General features: G+C 44.7%; 1 pseudogene; it reads right to left on the bottom strand.

Annotated features, from left to right (window-relative positions):
* Positions 1-147: 147 nt before the first annotated feature.
* LOC111952249 (uncharacterized) lies at positions 148-12,899 on the bottom strand (annotated as a pseudogene).
* Between the last annotated feature and the right edge of the window lie 6,390 nt (positions 12,900-19,289).

Genomic DNA, 19,289 nt, shown 5'->3' with positions numbered 1-19,289 from the left:
TGACAAAGATCCATTTACATCAGATACAATGGTTGATAAAGGACATGAGTGGAGTCAGTTCATTTCTAAACTGAGAGCGTGTTTGTAAGTTTGGCGCTCTAGTCTAGTCCAGAGGGCAGATTCAGCGCTGGATGTGTGTTCCCTCTGTCAGGCAGACAGGGGACTGGGGGAGCACACACACACAGGCAAGAGGGAGAGCTCAGAGAACTGAAAAGATTAGCCAATTTATCCCTTTAATGTTTTTTTTTTATTCTCTCTTCTGTTCTCTCTCTTCTACCTGTTTGGGCCTACTGAGTTCCAGTCTATGGTTGAATAGCGGCAACTCGGTTACCGAGATTTGCCAAGATCTACCGTCGAAAACCACTTCCTTTCCCCAGGATAAATAACTGTGAAAAACCATTAAATTATTTATATCAACAACRTGACGTGAAATGGAAATGTTAAATTCTATGCGATGTCTAAATATGCCTTCTCTACAKCCTTCTCTCTGTATGATCAATCATCAATGCTCATGGTGSGGACAGACAGCCCATCTCGGTATGGAGTGCAGTTAACAATGCATGCAGTAACTTTTTTATTGTGACAGGTAGGCCTACATTTGCTGCAGCATAGCCTATGCTACAGTAATATACTGTAAGGACCGAATGCCCGTCTAATTTACACATCTCCTTCTGGCTTTCAGGGGTCACCATATTTTTTTTATTGTAAAGATTTTTTTATTGTAAATCAAAGCAACTTGAAAATTGTTGCTTTAAATCAGAGCATGCGTGACATCAATTCCTTTCAAATTGCATCCAAAATAGATCATCCTGTTCAATATATATATATATATATATATACAGTTGAAGTCGGAAGTTTACATACCCCTTAGCCAAATACATTTAAACTCAGTTTTGACATTTAAACTCAGTTCCCTGTCTTAGGTCAGTTAGGATCACCACTATATTTTAAGAATGTGAAATGTCAGAATAATAGTAGAGAATGATTTATTTCAGCCTTTATTTCTTTCATCACATTCCCAGTGGGTCAGAAGTTTACATACACTCAATTAGTATTTGGTAGCATTGCATTTWAATTGTTTAACTTGGGTCAAACGTTTTGGGTAGCCTTCCACAAGCTTCCCACAATAAGTTGCGKGAATTTTTGCCCATTCCTCCTGACAGAGCTGGTGCTTGCACACGCTTTTTCAGGTCTGCCCACAGATTTTCTATAGGATTGAGGTCAGGACTTTGTGATGGCCACTCCAATACCTTGACTTTGTTGTCCTTAAGCCATTTTGCCACAACTTTGGAAGTATGCTTGGGGTCATTGTCCATTTGGAAGACCCATTTGCAACCAAGCTTTAACTTCCTGACTGATGTCTTGAGATGTTGCTTCAATATATCCACATAATTTCCCTGCCTCATGTTGCCATCTATTTTGTTTAGTGCACCAGTCCCTCCTGCAGCAAAGCACCCCCACAACATGATGCTGCCACCCCCGTGCTTAATGGTTGGGATGGCGTTCTTCGGCTTGCAAGCCTCCCCCAAGGATGAACCAGACTTGTGGAGGTCTACCATTTTTTTAAACTGATTTCTTTTGATTTTCCCATGATGTCAAGCAATGAGCCACTGAGTTCAAGGTCGGCCTTGAAATACATCCACAGGTACACCTCCAATTGACTCAAATTATGTCAATTAGTCWATCAGAAGCTTCTAAAGCCATGACATCATTTTCTATAATTTTCCTAGCTGTTTAAAGGCACAGTCAACTTAGTGTATGTAAACTTCTGACGCACTGGAATTGTTTGTTAAGAAGAAATATGTGGAGTGATTGAAAAATGAGTTTTAATGACTCCAACCTAAGTGTATGTAAACTTCCGACTTCAACCGTATATACAGTACCACTCAAAAGTTTGGACACACCTTCTCATTCAAGGGTTTCTCTTTAGTTTTACTATTTTCTACATTGTAGAATGATAGTGAAGACATCACAACTATGAAATAACACATATAGAATAATGTAGTAACCAAAAAAGTGTTAACCTAATCAAAATATATTTTATATTTGTGATTCTTCAAAGTAGCCACCCTTGGCCTTTATGACAGCTTTGCACACCCTTGACATTCTCTCAACCAGCTTCATGAGGTAGTCTGGAATGCATTTCAATGAACAGGTGTTCCTTGTTAAAAGTTAATTTGTGGAATTTCTTTCCTTAATGCGTTTGAGCCAATCAGTTGTGTTGTGACAAGGTAGGGGTGATATACAGCAGATAGCCCTATTTGGTATAAGACCAAGTCCATTTTATGGCAAGAACAGCTCAAATAAGCAAAGAGAAATGACAGTCCATAATTTCTTCAAGACATGAAGGTCAGTCAATACGGAAAATTTCAAGAATGTTGAAAGTTTCTTCAATTGCAGTCGCAAAAACCATCAAGTGTTATGATGAAACTGGCTCTCATGCGGACCGCCACAGGAAAGGAAGACACAGAGTTACCTCTGCTGCAGAGGATAAGTTAGTTACGAGCCTCAGAAATTAGCCAAAATAAATGCTTCACAGAGTTCAAGTAAGACACATCTCAACATCAACTGTTGAGAGGAGATTGCGTGAATCAGGCCTTCATGGTCGAATTGCTGCAAAGAAACCACCACTAAAGAATAGCAATAAGATGAAGAGACTTGCTTGGGCCAAGAAACACGAGCAACGGACATTAGACCGGTGGAAATCTGTCCTTTGGTCTGATGAGTACAGATTTGCGATTTTTGGTTCCAACCGCCGTGTCTTTGTGAGACACAAAGTAGGTGAACGGATGATCTCCACWTGTGTGTTTCCCACCATGAATCATGGAGGAGGAGGTGTGATGGTATGGGGGTGCTTTGATTGTGACACTGTTGCTYATTTATTTAGAATTCAAGGCACACTTAACCAGCATGGCTACCACAGCATTCTGCAGCGATACGCCATCCCATCTGGTTTGCACTTAGTGGGACAATCATTTGTTTTTCAACAGGACAACACTCCTCCAGGCTGTGTAAGAGCTATTTGATTAAGAAGGAGAGTGATGGAGTGATGCATCAGATGACCTGTCCTTCACAATCACCTGACCTCAACCCAATTGAGATGGTTTGGGATGAGTTGGACGGCAGAGTGAAGGAAAAGCAAGTACTTAGGATATGTGGGAASTACTTCAAGACTGTTGGAAAAGCATTTCAGGTGAAGCTGGTTGAGAGAATACCAAGAGTGTGCAAAGCTGTCATCAAGGCAAAGGGTGGATACTTTGAAGAAACACAAAAATAAAATATATTTTGATTTGTTTAAGTCTTTTTTTGGTTACTACATGATTCCATATCCGTTATTTAATAGTTTTAATGTCTTCACTACTATTCTACAATGTAGAAAATAGTAAAAATAAATAAAAACCTTTAGATGAGTAGGCGTGTACAAACTTTTGACTGGTACTGTGTATATATATACAGTATATCATAGAATGCTCTGGTGAACCAGATTAAGGTTGCAGTGAGTCATCTAATGTAAATAAGTCTAGCGTGYKAGGGCCAAACAAGGCAGSCATGCATCCAGAGATGCCAGAGAAAATAATTATTGAGTAGGAAGCAGTCCAGGTCCAGTCGCCTGACCAACTACCTGTGCAAAATGCAAGCGCTCACCTGGGTTGAGGAGGGGGCAGATGCACCCATCCAGGACTCTGGGAAAAGGGTGATGTGACCTCTCTGGATCGTCGCCTGCTGCTGTGKTTTATGACCTTCTTTACCTTGACCTCCACCTCAGCATGGGAGCCCTGATCATGGGCCGCCCCGATCCTCACCATCAGCACTACGGAGAAGAGATCAATCGATCTCTGTTCAATACTGTTGGTATCAATCCCTATTAAATTCTGCTGGCACCATCTACTACTGCCTCAAACATGCAGTGTATTAGCATTTCCTTTCCAATTCTGTTGGCATCATTCACTACAGACTGGTCCCAGATCTGTTTGTACTCTATAGCCAACTCCTATGGTTGTTGTTATGCATACCACCAGCCATTGGAGTTGGCTAAAATAGTAGTTGGCTCACCTCAAACATGCAATGTATTAGATTTCAATTTGAATCTACAGGGTTACCTTTACATATGCATTGTCTGAGATTATTTTCATCTCCATTTTACAGTAAATTCTCAGAGAAAGAGGAGTACAATGCCAGGTGGAGACACAGGAGACAATGTATGACATCATTCATGGCTAATGCTAAGATGATGTAGTTGTGAAGACTTTTCCCAGGAACTTTTCCCACGCCTATCTCTTTTAATCCCACCTACCATAGTCATACTCCTTGGCACAGAAGAGTTTGGGTTTGCCAATAGTCATCTCCTTACACTCCCATTTCTCTGGGAAGAAAAAGAGAGAAGATGTTCATGTCTGTCTGTGTGTGTGTGTGTGTGTGTCTGCTTGCTTGCGTGTGCGCGCACCTGCATGTGTGTGTAATGACCCATGGGTTTCGAAAAGGTCCTATATATCTTAACATAATGTCAGAGCTGACAATGGGCATAACTAACCTTTTACTACTGAATGTTTTTGTTACGCGTAGCGCCTTCATCACACCTGATTCAACACCTTGATGAGCTAAATCAGGTGTTTCATTGCTCAGCTGGAGAAAAAAACGTTCACACAAAAAAAAAATACTCAAGACCATGATTGACAATCACTGCTGTTATGTTGACCATGGCAACTCATACCAGGCAATAGTAACAACATAGTAACAACATAGTAACAAGTCAGACATAAGAGGGAGGGAGACGTGGATACCACCACAGTGGACACCATCATCAACATGGAGATAGTTGCCCATGTCAGGCCAAAGTAATAACATAGTAACAAATAATGCAGATAACAGGTAATCCTTCCCTTTCTCTCTTACTTGTGCAAGAGTCAGAGGCTGAGGGTTAGGGTAAAAAAAAACAAGTAACAAATCATAACAGGGACAGACAGAGGGATAAGTGTGTACTCTTACATGTGCAGGAGTCRGGGACAGAGCTGGGTTACAACATAGTAACAAAGCAGATATAACAGGGACAGAGASAGGCAGTGCTTTCGGAAAGTATTCAGACCCCTTCCCTTTTTTYCACATTTTGTTACGTTATAGCCTAATTCAAAAATATATGAAATAAATGTTTTTCCTCATTCTACACACAATACCCCATAATGACAAGGCGAAAACAGGTTTTTAGAAATGTTTGCACATTTATTAAAAATWAAAAACAGAAATACCTTATTTACAYAAGTATTCAGTAAATCATTCTCCCTGTGCAGCGACACTCCCCATCCAACCTGACAGAGGTTGAGAGGATATGCAGAGAAGAATGGTAAAAACTCCCCAAATACAGGTGTGCCAAACTAGTGTCATACCCAAGAAGACTTGAGGCTATAATCGCTGCCAAAGTTGCTTCAACAAAGTACTGGGTAAAGGGTCTGAATACTTATGTAAATGTGATATTTCAGTGTTTTATTTTTAATACATTTGCAATAAAAAAATATCTATCTACACACAGTAACCCACATTATCGGGTATTGTGTGTAGATTGATGAGGGGGAAAACGATGTAATCAATTTCAGAATAAGGCTGTAACTTAACAAAATGCAGAAAAAGTCAAGGGGTCTGAATACTTTCCAAATGCACTGTATGTTCTCTTACATGTGCAGCAGTCGGGGGCAGAGCTGAGTCTGTTGGGGTGTCTGTAGAGCCCTCTCTTACAGATCTGGTACTGCCTGCCCTCTGTATTGTGGAGGCAGCAGTCACACACACACACCACGCCATCCTGATGCCAGCCACACCCCGGTGCCAGCCACACCCCAGTGTCCTGATCCTGATGCCAGCCACACCCCAGTCAAAGTGACAGCTGTCTGCATGGCTGTTGCACTTACACTCTAAAAAGAAAGAGTGAACACATTTCTGTTTTCCTATAGACCTTATTCACACTGCGACAATGATCGACGTGAAAATATGTTGATCCGCACAGGAAAAATAACAGGATGTTTGACAGCGTTCTAATCCAGTGTGATTCGGTTCAATCTGTTTTCTCAAAGGTACAGATAATAGGTTTCACTAWTATTTTGCATCGATAAATCAATGGCATCCTGCAATGGCATCCTGAATAACAAAAATAAAATGTACTGTACCTATTGAATCATACAACTACTAGTGAAGATGTCTGGCTGTGGCTGTGTATATTGTGCAATGTATGTAGTTTTGCCTGTTGACCTTCCTGGCCCTGTAAGACTCACTCTTGCGTTCATGCGGTKCTCCTATGATACCGTTGGCCGCTTGCCAAGGCTGTTCGTTGTAGAGGGGAGCACAGCGCTCACAGTGGTCGCCGGCTGTTTTGTGTCTGCACACACACCTCCCGTGGACCTGCCACAAGGGAGGGAGGGAGCAGTGTATTACATATGTATTACGGGATTACTGTTACAGACAGATGCACACAGCTACACACACACACACACACCCAGTGTACCTCCCACAGGAGTAAAAGAGGGAGACAGAAAACAGTGTTCACACACATACACTTAATCCCTAATCATCTTCCTACCCCTCCTTGATTCACTTCAAAACCACTGTTACCTGCCAATGTTAACACTATGAGCCATTTTACCCCACTGTTATTACACACATCAACATACACACAAAAGGAGGCATAAACATAACCCAAACCCTAACCCTAACCCWAACCCAAACCCAAACCCWAACCCTAACCCTAACCCTAACCCTAACCCWAACCCTAACCCTAACACTTGGCAGTACAAACACACATACACAATGTCCCTGACTGTTTTCGTAACAGAACAAATTGTGCTGAACTATTGCAAATGTTTTGGCGCATTGCTAATATGACAAAGAGAGATACGTTTTCGGCTGCGATTTGTTACTGGTGGTGCTCGTCACGCTTACTCACCACACGATTGGTCTTCTGCCTGATGGGGCGGTACCCGCCGGCTGGTACACAGTGCTCGGCATGCCCATTGCAGAGGCAGCTCCCCTCATAGATGGCATAATGGGCCGTGGGCAGGGCCTGGGCATCTGGGTATTTAGCTTGGCATGGGCAGGCTGGTTCTGGAGCAGATGCACCAGCAGGTTGGTGAGCATCAACTGATTCTGGGCAACCGGCCCGTAGGGGTCCAGGGAGTCCCAGGGGKACAAGGCACGGTAGATTACCTGAGGATAGGGGCAGATTGGAGATGGTCAGACACAGGTGAAGGATGGAGGGGTCGGTTAGTTAAACTCGGGATRGGCACCTACAGACAGGGACAGAGTGTAGTTGCTTAGAGGTTGGCACGTTAGATCACCTAGAGACAGACAGGGGTGTTGGTCAGACAGGTGGCAGAGTGGAGGGGTTGGTCGGAGTTATTCAGGGGCAGAGTGGAAGGGTTGGTTAGTAGTGCCAGAGGGAAAATAGGAACCAGGCATTAATCTGGTTCACCTTTCATTCTCTCTCTCTGTCTCTCTTCTTCTCTCTCTCTCTCTCTCTCTCTCTCTCTCTCTCTCTCTCTCTCCTCTCTCTCTCTCTCTCTCTCTCTCTCTCTCTCGCTCTCTCTCGCTCTCTCTCTAACAATGCCACATCCAAAAACGCCTCAGGGCGCAACGTCAAAAGAATAAAGGGAAAATGTATCCTGTAATGTACACCAACCACTGGTGTACATTACAACAGACTTCTCCCATTGAAACCAACCAGAGATCTCAAAACACTCACCTCTCCTAGGGCACAGGGGAACGCTCCTGAGTACTTGGAGGTACAGGCTGCCACACTCTACCCCATCCTCTGCCAGGCCGAAGGTGCCCTCACAGTCCCTGTCAAAGTACCTGGGTTAAAAAAATTAGGTGTATTTGATCCCAGAGCATAACACATCAAAGTATTAATTAAAACACTTATTTCCAAAAGTGGTCCTCGATGGTACCTGAGGGTCTTCCAGGTCTGTCCGTGGTCCTGGGAATGTTCCAGCAGCATGGCGGGGGGAACGGAACACCAGGATCAGGTGGGTGAAGTAGAAATCTCTCTCCAGGTCTAGTTGGAGGGTCTCGGTCTCCACCCTCTCTGCAGACTGCCACCATGTATCTGGGTATTCAAAGGACGAGTCGGTCATGGCAGTGGCTAGGTGGGCCTGGTGGGGGAGGGCTGCGTTGCACTTGCTGCATTTGGGTACTGCTGGGCAGGAAGACTCCTCGTGGGGAGAACTAGAAGTCTGTTGGTAGGAGCAGTAGGACTCTGTGGAGTTGGATCCACACACAGACTGGATGAGTGGTCCTCGACCCAAGGCTAGGTTCCCCATGCAAGGGTTACAGGCCCTGCCAGCACAGCGCCTCTGGCTCTCCACTTCTGGAAAGAGCTGGAAAGAGCTGGAGAGAGAGAGAGGGAGAGAGGGAGAGAATGTTTTTTTAAATGATCTATTTCACTTGCTTTGGCAATGTATACATATGTTTCCACTGCTTATTACCAACTGTCACTTATTTAGAAATCACACCTACACTGAACAAAAATATGAACGCAATATGTTAATTTTTGGGCCCATGTTTCATGAGCTGAAAAAGAAGATCAGAGAAATGTTCCATACGCACAAAAAGCTTATTTATCTAAAGTTTTGTGCACAACTTTGTTTACATCCCTGTTATTGAGCATTTCTCCTTTGCCAAGATTATCCATCCACCTGACAGATGTGGCATATCAAGAAGGGCAACATTGCACAGGCCACAATCAACAGCCTGATCAACTGTATGCGACGGAGATGTGTCGCGCTGCATGAGGCAAATGGTGGTCACACCAGATACTACACTTGTTTTCTAATCCATGCCCCTACTTTATATCTGTATTCCCAGTCATGTGAAATCCATAGATTAGCGTCTAATGAATTTATTTCCAATTTACTGATTTCCTTATATGAACTGTAACTCAGTAAAATCTTAGAAATTGTTGCATGTTGCATTTATATTTTTGTTCAGTACACACACACAGACACACACACTGAGACACATAAACATCACCTGACAGTTGTCAGCCAGACTACCCTGGACCTGGGGTTGACCCCTGACCCCAATAATCAGCCATTTGTGAGCCAGTTGTTTAAGTCATGATAATATCACCAGAGTCAAAGGGGAAGAAAGAGAGAAAAAGAGAGCTTTCAGCAAGAGRTGATACACTGTATGTGCGTGTTTGGATGCGTGCGGGTGTGTTTTCTTAAGTTCAACTGCATTGTAATGAATAGTGCCTTCAGAAAGTATTCATACCCCTTATCTTATCCCACAGTTTTTTGTGTTACTGCCTGAATTCAAAATGGATTAAGTATATGTTTTTCTCACTCATCTACACACAATACCCCATAATGACAAAGTGAAATATGTTTTTCGATTTTTTTTGAAAATGAAATATCACATTTACATAAGTATACACAGCCCCTGAGTCAATACTTGTTAGAATCCCCTTTGGCAACGATTACAGCTTTGAGTCTTTCTGGGTAAGTCTCTAAGAGCTTTGCACACCTGGATTGTACAATATTTGCATATTTTTCTTTTTTAAATTCTTCAAGCTCTGTTAAGTTGATTGTTAATCATTTTTATACATTCTTATACATCTATACCATTTTCAAGTCTTGCCATAGATTTTCAAGCCGATTTAAGTCAAAACTGTAACTAGGACACTCAGGAACATTCAATGCCGTCTTGTAAGCAACTCCAGTGTATATTTGCCTTGTGTTTTTAGGTAATTGTCCTGTTGTCACGTTAGTCGAAAGGAGCGGACCAAGGCGCAGCGTGCGTAGAGTTCCACATACTTTATTACAAAGTGAAACTTAACAAAAACAAAGAATAAACGAACGTCCAGTACAGCGCGCACTTAGGCACTAACTGAAAACAATATCCCACACAACAGGTGGGAACAATGGGCAACTTAAGTATGATCCCCAATTAGAGACAACGATAATCAGCTGCCTCTAATTGGGAACCATACAAATACCAACATAGAAATAGAAATGCTAGAAACCCCCTAGTCACGCTCTGACCTATACACCATAGAGAACCAAGGGCCTCTATGGTTAGGGCGTGACACCTGTTGACAGATGAATTTGTCTCCCAGTGTGTTGGAAAACAGACTGAACCAGGTTTGTCTCTATGGTTTTTCCTGGGCTTAGCCTATTCCTTTATTTTTATCCCCAAAAACTCCCTCCTTGCCGATACAAGCATACCCATAACATGATGCAGACACCACGATGCTTGAAAATATGAAGAGTGGCACTCAGTGATGTGTTGGTTGAATTTTCCACAAACATAACGCTTTGTATTCAGACAGAAAGTTAATTTCTTTGCCACTCTGTCATTAGGTGAGTATTGTGGAGTAACTACAATGTTGGTGGACCAATCCTCAGTTCTCCTATTACAGCCATTAAACTTTGTAACTGTTTTAAAGCACCATTGGCCTCATTGTGAAATCCCTGTGTCACGTCGTGTATGTACGTGGCAGGGAAGTCAAGCGCAGGAGAATTAACTTGGTATATTTAGTATTTAATAACTTAAAACATAAACTCCAAAACCAAAGTCCATATAAAAATAAAAGTGGGTGCAAGAAACGGTCGCACACCAATCCATAAAACATGAACATAACATTAAACAATCTCTTGATAAGGACATAGGGGAAACAGAGGGTTAAATACACAACATATAATGAATTGTGATTGGACCAGGTGTGTAAGAAGACCAGACAAAACCAATGGAAAATGAAACATAGATCAATGATGGCTAGAAGACCGGTGACGTCGATCGCCGAGCACCGCGCCGAACAAGGAGAGGCATCGACTTCGGCGTCGTGACAGTAACCCGACCGGAGGACGAGGCGCAGGGCGATCCGGATGGAGACGGTGGAACTCTCGTAGCAGGGAATGATCTAACACGTCCTCCACCGGAACCCAGCACTCTCCTCTGGACCGTACCCTCCGCAGTCCACGAGTACTGAAGGCCCTCGCCCGACATATTCGAATCCAGGATGGATCGAACGGAGTACGCCGGGACCCCTCAATATCCAGAAGGGCGGAGGAACCTGCCGCACCTCAGCCTCCTGGAGCGGGCCAGCCACCACTGGCCTGAGGGAGAGAACACATGGAACGAGGGGTTAAAACGGTAATTGGGGGGAAGCTGTAACCTATAACATACCTCGTTCACTCTCCTCAGGACTTTAAATGGCCCCACAAACTGCGGATCCAGCTTCCGGCAGGGCAGGCAGAGGGGCAGGTTTCGGGTCGAGAGCCTCACTGCGGTGACGGTCTGCGCCAACTTTCTGGCGCAGTACAGCGCACTGAAGGTGGACGTGGGCGGCATCCCATGTTTCCCCCGCACGCTGGAACCAGTCGTCCACCGCAGGAGCCTCTGTCTGACTATGATGCCATGGAGCCAGAACCGGCTGATACCCCAATACACACTGAAATGGAGAAAGGTTAGTGGTGGAGTGGCGGAGCAAGTTCTGGGCCGCCCACTCCCCCGGCCGGTCCTGGCAATAAGACCTCAGAAACCTACCCACATCCTGGTTAACTCTCTCTACCTGCCCGTYACTCTCAGGGTGAAAACCTGAGGTAAGGCTGACCGAGACCCCCAGACGTTCCATGAACGCCTTCCAGGCCCTTGACRTAAATTGGGGACCCCGATCAGACACTATATCCTCAGGCACCCCGTAGTGCCCGGAAGATGTGTGTAAACAGGGCCTCCGCAGTCTGTAGGGCCGTAGGGAGACCGGGCAAAGGGAGGAGATGACAGGACTTAGAAAAATGATCCACAACAACCAGGATCGTGGTGTTTCCCTGTGAAGGTGGAAGATCTGTCTGGATAAAATCTTTTTTATCCACCTGTCTGGATAAAATCCACAGACAGGTGCAACCACGGCCGTTGTGGAACGGGTAAGGGTTGTAACTTACCTCTGAGCAGGTGTCTAGGAGCCTTGCACTGGGCGTACACTGAGAAGGAGGAAACATAAACCTTTACGTCTCTTTCTAAAGTGAGCCACCAGTACCTCCCACTAAGACAGCGCACCGTCCGACCGATCCCAGGATGACCAGAGGACGGTGACGTGTGGGCCCAATAGATCAGCCGATCGCGGACAGCAGACGGAACGTACAGACGACCAGCTRGACACTGAGGGGGGAGCGGGCTCTGCACGTGACGCCYGCTCAATGTCCACGTCCAGCTCCCACACTACCGGCGCCACCAAGCAAGAGGCTGGGAGTATATGGGAGTGGGATCCATGGACCGCTCCTCTGTGTCATACAGCCGGGACAGTGCGTCTGCCTTGACGTTCTGGGAGCCTGGTCTGTAAGAGAGGGTAAACACAAAACGGGTGAAAAACATGGCCCACCTTGCCTGACGAGGATTCATTCTCCTCGCTGCCCGGATGTACTCCAGATTGCGGTGGTCAGTCCAGATGAGAAAGGGGTGTTTAGCCCCCTCAAGCCAATGTCTCCAACATTCAAAGCTTTAACGACAGCCAACAGCTCCCGGTCCCCCACATCATAGTTTCGCTCCGCCGGGCTGAGCTTCTTAGAGAAGAAGGCACAGGGGCGGAGTTTTGGTGGCGTACCYGAGCGCTGAGAGAGCACAGCTCCTATCCCAGCCTCGGAGGCGTCCACCTCYACTATGAAGACCAAAGAGGGATCCGGATGCGCCAACACAGGAGCCGAGGTAAACAGAGCCTTGACGTGCCTAAAAGCCCCATCAACCCCAGCTGACCACTGCAAGCGCACTGGGCCCCCCTTCAACAGTGAGGTAATGGGAGCAGCTACMTGACCAAAACCCCGGATTACCCTCCGGTAGTAGTTGGCAAACCCTAAGAATCGCTTCACCTCCTTCACCGTGGTGGGAGTCGGCCAATTACACWCGGCTGCAATGCGGTCACTCTCCATCTCCACTGCTGACGTGGAAATGCGATGCCCTAGGAAGGAGACGGACTGTTGACAGAACAATAATTTCTCAGCCTTGACATACAGGTCATGCTCCAACAGGCGACCAAGCACCTTGCGCACCAGGGACACATGCTCGGTGCGTGTAGCGGAGTATATCAGAATGTCATCGATATACACCACTACACCCTGCAGGGACCCGTGCAGGTCCCTGAAAATCTCGTCTACAAAGGATTGGAAGACTGATGGAGCATTCATCAACCCGTACGGCATGACGAAGTACTCATAATGCCCTGAGGTGGTACTAAATTCCGTCTTCCACTCGTCTCCCTCTCGGATACGCACCAGGTTGTACGCACTCCTGAGATCCAGTTTAGTGAAGAAGCGCGCCCCGTGCATTGACTCAATGGCCGTGGCGATAAGAGGTATCGGGTAACTGTACCTCACCGTGATTTGATTTAGACCTCGATAATCAATGCACGGGCGCAGACCTCCATCCTTCTTCACAAAAAAGAAACTCGAGGAGACGGGTGAAGTGGAGAACCGAATGTACCCCTGACGCAGGGAATTGGAGACATATGTCTCCATAGCCACCGTCTCCACTTGCGACAGGGGATACACGTGACTCCTGGGAAGTGCAGCATCTACCAGGAGATCTATCGCACAATCCCCCCATCGATGGGGTGGTAATTGAGTCACCTTCTTTTTACAGAAGGCGAGAGCCAAATCGGCATATTCTGGGGGGATGCACASGGTGGAGACCTGGTCTRGACTTTCCACCGTAGTAGCACCAACGGAAACCCCTAAACACCTACCTAAGCACTCCTGCGACCACCCCATGAGAGCCCTCTGTGGCCAAGAAATAGTAGGGTTATGATAAGCTAACCAGGGTAGGCCTAGCACCACTGGATATGCAGGAGAGTCAATAAGGAAAAGACTCTTGGCAGAAGTCGTGAAGTCGTGACACCCTGAGCGGTTTGGAAAACCTCCCTGATCTTTGTGGTTGAATCTGTGTTTGAAATTCACTGCTTGACTGAGGTACCTTACAGATAATTGTATGTGTGGGGTACAGAGATGAGGTAGTCAGAAAAAAATCATTAACCTATTATTGCACACAGAGTGAGTTCATGCAAGGTATTATGTGACTTGTTAAGCACATTTGTGACCGACCGGCTCAAATCGGCCTTAAGTAGCAAAATTTGAAATTGTGTTTTTTACATTGGATAAAAGTAGAGACCCAGAGCTACAAAATGGTAAATAAYACACTGCATTTTTTAGGAACAATGGGAWAGTAATTCTGTTTTGAAAGTTGATAAACTTGTAAACTCACTTTTGAGAAAATGGCCTTTAAATGTTTTGGTACCTAGTGAAGAGCTCTTCTTTGTCTACACCCATTTAGCACCATTCACACCCTCTTAAGCTTTAGCCCCACCCCTCTCGGTTCGCTCTTGGAGCGTTCAGAGCACACACTTGATGCTCTGGCCGATGATTTGTTTACCTCTGTATAACATGACAACAGCCTAACCAGCAACAATTTCATTATGCTTTTTTACCAACGTTTACTGACACCGGCCATATTCAACGGGTGTTGTGCGTTCGTAAATTCATCAGTTAKTCTGCACTCTGGCATACTCAGACTGAATTTACGAACGCACCCGAAATGGTTTCTTGCATAGTGGAGTCTTTTGTTAAGACATGTAGCTAAACAATGAACCTAGCTAAGTAAACAGCGTGTAAGACCATAAAATGTGTAAGATCATATGTTAGCTAGCGAGCCAGCCAGCTAGCGTTAGCTAGTTAAACAACAACGAACATAGTACCAAATCATGTCRTTACTACCCTGCATGAATCTGCTGGGAGTTAACCAACCAGGTTCAATGTTAGGCTCTAACTAGCAAAATGGCTCTAAGATACGAATAATAACATCATGCACGTAACGTTAGCTAGTGAGCCAGCCAACTAGCTAACATTAGGCTCTAACTAGCTAAGCAAACAGCTCTGGGATATGAATAATAACATCATACACGTAACGTTAGCTAGGGAGCCAGCCAGCTAGCTAGCTAACAGTACACTTTAGCTTGAAATGAAACCACTTTGTCAAAATTAGAAACATGTCATATCTGAAAATGTAGCTAGCTAGACTATCATGGATGCCATGTCATGGTTGCCCTTAGTTTGAAGATGAAATCCGGAGACAGGTGTTTTCTCCATCTCTTTAGCTATCATACTCTAATTCCACTGATTTCAAAACTTGATCCTCCAGAAAGTGGAGATCAACACTTATGCAGCTCCACTTCACGATACGTTTTTTTTTTTAAATGCAGCGTTTGACAGGATTACCAACACAGACTGACCAGTTCAAATAGACAGAAGTCTTCTAAATGGCAGACCAATCTTAACTCTTCTCTCGGCATGTCCAGCCCAGTCATTATCTCAGCCAATCATGGCTAGTGGGAAGGTTGCTGACTTTTTCTGTTGCTTAACCAACTAGGCTCTAATTTAACAATTTTATTCGGATTTACAGATGGCATACAAGTGTGTTATTAAAGCACATGAACGTTCACGTGTTCCAGAAGGCATTTCTGCCAAAACACATTTTGATAAATCAAAAAGTTTATGTTCAAATGGCTCCTGTGAAGTATTGACCCACTACATATGCCTAGTTTCCTGAAACAAGTCACATTTTTACTCCTGAACTTATTTAGGCTTGCCATAACAAAGGAGTTGAATACTTATTGATTCAAGACATTTCAGCTTTTAAATTAATTAAATGTGTAAAAATTACTAAAAACATAATTCCACTTTGACATTATGGGGTACTGTGTTTATGTCCGTGACAAAATCTCAATGTAATCAATTTTAAATTCAGGCTGTAACACAACAAAATGTGGAAAACATCGAGGGGTGTGAATACTTTCTGAAGACACTGTAGATGATTGATGATGAGAGTGAGTCAGAGAGAGTGYGAAAGGACTGATGGGCTAAGATAAATAGGTGAGGGTGTCCGAGTTCAGGTCATGGCTGTAAATACATGAGGTCAGGAGTAATTGCTTCTCACTCTGAACACGACTCGCCACTGTCTCACTAAATCATCCACACTCTCTACGTTTTCTCACTTTGGCCTGACTCTTTGTCAAACTCATTCCGTGGATGCCCGAGAGTCTGCGTGTTTTCTCTCCCCCCGTGTATTTGATTGATGAATTAAGGTCACTAATTAGTAAGGAACTCCCCACGTCTGGTTGTCTAGGCGCTTAATATGAAAGAGAGGAAAAAAACCTGCAGACACTAGGGCCTCCATGGAATGAGTTTGACACCCCTGTGTGAGTACATATAATGTTGGAGGGAGGAGTGTGTGTGTGTGTGTGTGTGTGTGTGTGTGTGTGTGTGTGTGTGTTGTGTGTGTGTGTGTGTGTGTGTGTGTGTGTGTGTGTTGTGGTGTGTGTGTGGGGTGTGTGTGTGTGTGTGTGTGTGTGTGTGTGTGTGTGTGTGTGTGTGTGAGAGTGAGTTGAATCATTATTTCTTTGAGCCCGACCTGTCACTCGCTCACTGAATCATTCTCTTTCTGTTTTTCTTACTTTGGCCTGACTTGAGTGTGTGTGTGTGTAAAACTGCGTCAAAATAAGACTCGTCTCCATGCACAATTTGTTTTGTTACGAAAACATTCAACGATGTTGTGTGTCCTATGTTGTAAGGTTTGTGTTCATGTTTCAGTGTGTGTGCGTGCGTGTGTTTTGTGTTGGAGGTAGAAGAGAGAAGCATTCTGTTCCCCCCCAGGCATCCCAATCCTAGCGGATCAGGTTCAGAATGATGCGACTCTCTCTCGTCACTCTGACTGACGGGATTCTGCTTTATGTCTCTGGGGAACGGGGTTCATGTCTGCATGTTTACATTTTCATGGGTTATGTTCAGAGTCCTCGAATGATTAGATGGGTCAGGGCTGGGTTGATGCACCTTCAGCCTTTGACTATGCATCAGCAACATGTTTTCAATCCACACAAAAAAAATCCCAAAGCATGGAAAACTGTTTCAGGAAGGATGTCTAATCTTCGTCTGTCTTTTTTGCTCTCCCTCATTGGCAGCAGGATGAAAGAAATACAGAACAAAGAGAAAGGCCTCTATTCTTGTTCATCCCTATTGTTTGTATTCTGTTGTCCTTCTACTATGCTGAACTTGTGTATGTGTGAACGCGACAAAGGAACACCCGAGGAWAAAGGTGAAGGCAGCTTCCTGACGAAACGCTGGTGAATAGACAGACAGACGGAAGGACGGCGGGCAGACAGACACAGGCAGCCTGTTCCTCTACTACTGCTGTGCTTTATTTCTAGACTTTAAAAGGGTACTCCCTGCCTCTCTCTCCTCCCTACCCTCAGTACTTCCTGTCACCTAGTGACCCATGGAGAACTGGAGAGACCCTTGGAGGGAATCCGTCTACGTCCCTGTAAAAGTCAGACAATCAACCAGACATACTAGACAGCTAGTGTGAAATGTAACGCCTTGTATAATGCTATATGTGGAATGCTATAKGGCACTTGAAATGACCCCTTCTATATTCTCCTCTGTTAGAATAGGTAAGGTTAAAGCAGATTTCTAATGTAACACGGCGTATGTGGCCCGGCCTATTATGGCACAGTTCATTAGATTCCTGCCTCCGCACCTCAAGACCCACAGTCCAAGTCCAATTTTCAGCCACCTTCTTCCTCCCTAGACAGTGTCTGTAGTGTTTCCTCAATGAGGAGAGAAATCATTACTAACATCATAGAAGGAGTACYGCAGGTTAAAGGGCAGTATTGATTGTTAATAAGGGAACTTGATGACAGGGTGGATGAYATAGTGTCACTGTATTAAGAACMAATTACAAGSTGAAAGGGTCACATGATGAGAGACAAGATTGCAGATGGGCTGTGTCTGAAAACATTACTAGYCATCAAATCCTTGCTTCCTCCATCCTTGATAATTAAATTCCAACCAGGGTCTTCAATCAGGGTCTCTCCTGGAACTCCTCCTCCAAAGTTTAACAGCTAACATTTTCAGACATAGCCAGGATGTAGAAAAAGCAAAGTGCATGGGCTTTGTTTTCCTTGTGGCTTTCAGTAGCAGATATGTGCCCAGCACATATCTGCTACTGAAAGCCACAGTAGCAGTAGCAGATATGGGTGGATGTTGTCCCTGTTTCTACGGGTCAAGGCCATGCACAGCATAAGGATGTGATGGATACCACTAACCTCATGACCATGGTGTTAAAAGCATCACAAATTCACGTTACTGAAAGAACCTGATATTATTTATGTAGTGATTGAATATTATTTGCAGCTGTCAGGTAATGGGAAAACAGTAGAATACCAGCAACCAAAAAATGGGTGTTTACTTAGATATTACATGGTAAAATGGTAATTACACAATAATAACCTATGAGTTTGTTTCTTTGGGGTGGTGGGGTGGTGTTGAAGTGTTTTGTTGAAGTCTGTGGAAGTGACAGATGGATAACTCAAGCTGTTCTGAAGTAACTGTAGCCTGCTGTAGCTAGGTGAGGACATCTGTTTGTTTTATGGATGCTGTTCCCTCCCCCCTCTCTCCCCCCAGGGGGTAATCAGGGCCTCTCCTGGACCCTGCATGGAGCACAGAGCACTGAGGACCAAACAGGAGGATAATCTGGATGGAGGATAGGGAAGGGGCTAGGAGCTGGGATCAGTGCGTGCATTATGATCGGAATGTCTACCGCCCCAATGCAGTGACCCTGCTTTAGGCTCCATGTTTGTGTGAGAAAGTGTGTGTAAAGTAATGCCCGTGTGTGTGTGTGTTACTACAACACACACACACGCACACACACACACACATGGGCATTACTTTACACACACTTTCTCACACAAACATGGAGCCTAAAGCAGGGTCACTGCATTGGGGCGGTAGACATTCCGATCATAATGTGTGTGTGTGTGCGTGCGTGCGTGCGTGCGTGCGTGTGTGCGTGTTGTAGTAACGACCATGTGTAGCACTCAGACAAACAACATATTTTATTACAATGTTTTGACTGCTAATTACATGCTGGCCTTCTGTCAAGCGGGTCAAAATAAGGTCAATGCTGTATATCTTCATCATTGACACAACCACAATATCTGGTTAGTCAACACCTTCAGAACTGTTATGGAACCAACTAGACAGCCTACTTTTAACACTGTACTTGCTAAGTGTAGGGGTTCTAGGCTTGTAAATCTGGCTCAATGTCCTGTGTGTACCAGGCTGCCTCAGGCGGTGTCATATTCAGATGCTACCAGACTGTGCCAGTAGGGTAGTGTTATCCTAACAGATTGGTCACTCTCCATCAATGACAGGTGCAGATCAGGAATGRTTTTCATTATGTTGTTGTATCCTTGTTACATATCTCTTTAATGATAC

The sequence above is a fragment of the Salvelinus sp. IW2-2015 genome, linkage group LG26 (genome assembly GCF_002910315.2).
Source record: "Salvelinus sp. IW2-2015 linkage group LG26, ASM291031v2, whole genome shotgun sequence".
NCBI lineage: Eukaryota > Metazoa > Chordata > Actinopteri > Salmoniformes > Salmonidae > Salvelinus > Salvelinus sp. IW2-2015.
The sequence above is the reverse complement of the archived record's forward strand: the minus strand, read 5'-3'. Positions and strand labels throughout refer to the sequence as shown.